A 3,378-nucleotide genomic window follows, 5' to 3' on the forward strand; every position below is an offset into this window, starting at 1 on the left:
TTAAAAGAAGATTGCATGAAATTAAAAGATGTCTGTACCAAAAAAAGAAAACTGTCAGTTGCGTGAAGGAGGCAAAATGAAGAAGAATCTTTAAGTTATCTATAAGACAAAGATGACTAAGCAATCTAGACAACAGCAAATGTCACTTTAAAGTTCTATAGTTAAAACTACAAGCCTGAGGTTTCAAAGCAGCCTACCAAGTCCCAGGCCAGTTTAAGACTGTAATGAGTTCAGTCCTTGAGAAGCCAGTTGTAGGCCCAGTACAGAGAGAGACACCACACGCCCAGACGTCTTGCAGAGTAAGCAGAAAAAGGAAAGCCGATTCCAGAGGGGAAGGTAAAAGGCTTGAGCGAACAAGGCAAGAGGAGAGATGATTTTTTCTTTAAACCTGCATTAGAGGTCCCCCGAGGGGGTGCACCGTTCCTGGAGGTACTGCAATACCAGGTCGATGCGTGGAGTGGACGGAGCAAGCTCCTATTCCAACTCCTACTTCCAAAAATCCATTTAATATATTGTCCTCGGATAGAGGACGTATCAGATATTAAACTGATAAGAACAGATACTACACTTGATCTTAGCCAAAAGGCCGAGAAGCGATAACTCAGCCCTCGCAACCGCCCGCGACACTCACGTGCGCACACACATTTACATCACGGTCGCAAATACACACGCGACCACAGGCACGCGCCCGACACCCACTCTCCTGCCCTGCCCTGACCACGACCTTCACTCCACGGAAAGCCTGCGAGATCCAGCGTGGGCCGAGGATATTTTTGTTGTTCCTTTCGCTCCCAGAGTTCCTGGGAGACGCGGCCACCTCCTCATTTGCATGCCCCGCCCAGCGCGCATTCCATCTCCGCGCTGCGCAGCGCCCGAGAGCGCCCCGCCCGCCATTCTGCCGGGTTCTTAATCTTTCAGACGCGAGAGTTGACGGTCCCTGCTACAAAAGGTTCCCCACGCCCCTTCTATCTAGGCCATTGGGCCGAATCTCCTCTCGCCTTGAGATGGCATCCGCGACCGAGGGGAGGGGGCCGGTGCCCTGCCCGGGTGTGGCCCCGGGGAGGGGTGGACGGAGGCTTAGGGGCCGGGCCCTTGGAATGTCAGCTCCTTTGCTGGGACACTGCTCCCTGGGGTTTTTGCCTCCGCCGCCCCCTTCGTTCCTTCCTTTCCCTGTTCGTCTTGGTTTCACAGGGAGTCTCTCGCCTAGAAAGTGCAGACCTGAAATATTCCGTGATCCTCCCGCCTCAGCCGGGCCCAACCGTGTTTCTTTTTAAAAACAGAATAAATCAGGTGGTAGTTTCGCATGCCTTTAATTCCACCACTCGGGATGCAAAGGCAGACATATCTCTTAGTTCTAGGTCAACCTGGAGGATAGAAGTTCATGCCTGGAATCCCAGCCTTCGGGAGGCAGAGGCAGGTGAGATCGCCTAATGAGCTCGAAACCAGAGTAGTCTATATAGTGAGTTCTAGGCCAGTCAAGGGCTACGTAGTGAGACTTAAAAAAAGAAAAACCTGACTTAAGGTGGCACATGGTGGCACACACCTGTTAATCATGAGCAATCAACTGGACAGCGTGCTGGCTCCAACCTGTATTCCGCAGTGAAATGCTATTGCTATCACGAAAGAAGAGGAGCCTATCCTTAGGGCAGTGGGGCCAATCGGGCAGGTGTTAGGTTTCTAGATAGTAACAGATAGGAGCAAGGCCTCATTTTCCAGTGTAAAGAGAGTAAACCTACCCCACCAAGTCTCCTTTGACCCTTCATACTCAAGTGCCCACCTTCACACACCACACACAAATGCACAATAACAATTTTTTAAAAACTTACTTTTGAGAGACCCCCACCCCAGTCTCCCCTAAGGCCCGGAGAGCTGAGGAAAGGGACATCTTAAAATAGCCAGAACCAAGTCAGTTCCCCATTCCCAGACAGGGTGAAGTCAGAAGTTTTAAAAGTACAAAATCAGACTGTCTGGTGGTAGCTAACCACGAGACATCCCCCTCCCCTGAGATAACATGACCAAATTTTGGAGATGGGCTGTAAAACTCCTGACAGAGCAAAAAATAAAAGTCCAAACTCAGGAAAACTGGACCAATCAAGGGTGGACCCGTACTAACCCCCTCCTCTCTGAAGAATTCTGTGGTTTTTGCCTTCAAAAGCTAATCTCCCCAAGAAAGAGGAACTCTCCTCCCTGCCTCGCTGCGCCCGGCACTGCGGACGAGGGTTCCTTGCTAGCTCGTATTGCGCCAACAAGTAAACCTTGCTATTGCATTCTGGATATATCTGGTCTCCTGGTGGTCTCTTTGGGGGTCCTAATCTGGGCATAACACTTTTTAAAAGATTTATTATGTATACAGTATTCTGCCTGCGTGTTTTGCCTGCAGGCCAGAAGAGGGCACCAGATCTCATTATAGATGGTTGTGAGCCACCATGTGAATGCTGGGAATTGAACTTAGGACCTTTGGAAGAACAGCCAGTGCTCTTAACCGCTGAGCCTTCTCTCCAGCCCACTTTTTTTTTTTTTTTTAAAGAAAACAGATCCAGGCATATTTGGCGTACACCTTTAATCCAAGCACTCAGGAGACAGGGGCAGGTGGGTCTCAGATTTCAGCCAGATCTACATAGGGAGTTCCAGGCTATCTTGGAGTACCCAGTGAGACAATCTCAAAACAAAACAAAAAGACTTAAAAAAACAAGGGCTGGAGAGATGGCTCAGAGGTTAGGAGCACTGGCTGCTCTTCCAGAAGACCTGAGTTCAACTCCCAGCACCCATCACAATGGATCTATAATTCCATCTGGTGCCCTCTTCTGGCATGCAGGCAAAACACTGTATACATAAGTCTTTTTAAAAAAAGATTTAAAAAACAAAACCAGGAAATGCTGGCAAGAAGTTAGCCAAGAGGCTGTTCTTACACTGTGCTGGTGAAAATCAAACCAGTCTAGTTACAATGGAAGTCAATATTGCAGTTTATCCAAAGTAAGGATAGATTTCCACATAGCACAGCTATACTGGGTATTTACATCAAGGACTTGAAGTCAGACACTGTCACAATCGCCTTTGTTTCAGCCCATGCACGGCAGTAAGGTATGGATCTGTCCCCAGTGTCCCAAAGCAGGGATGGATGAAGAAAATGTGGGATGTCTACAATGTAAGTTTTCAGCCATAAAAATCAACTCAGTTGTCTGCAGCAGAAACAATGCAGATAGTCATATTAAGCCAATCAAGCCTTTTCTCTTACCTGTGCTTCCTTGATTTTATATAGATACATACCTGCACAAGTGTGTAAACCATGACAGTAGCACAGGAGAGGGATAGAGCTGAGGAAAGGGAGGAACAGAGCCACCTATGGAGACCACCCAAGTCCAACTTGGTGAACTATGA

General features: G+C 48.2%; 1 non-coding gene across 1 annotated transcript; it reads right to left on the reverse strand.

The window, feature by feature from the left end:
* Positions 1-407: 407 nt before the first annotated feature.
* LOC114702292 lies at positions 408-598 on the reverse strand. The gene has a single exon (XR_003735956.1). It is a non-coding gene; the product is annotated as a U2 spliceosomal RNA (small nuclear RNA).
* Positions 599-3,378: the final 2,780 nt, after the last annotated feature.

The sequence above is a fragment of the Peromyscus leucopus genome, chromosome 8b, assembly GCF_004664715.2.
Source record: "Peromyscus leucopus breed LL Stock chromosome 8b, UCI_PerLeu_2.1, whole genome shotgun sequence".
In the NCBI taxonomy this organism is placed as follows: domain Eukaryota; kingdom Metazoa; phylum Chordata; class Mammalia; order Rodentia; family Cricetidae; genus Peromyscus; species Peromyscus leucopus.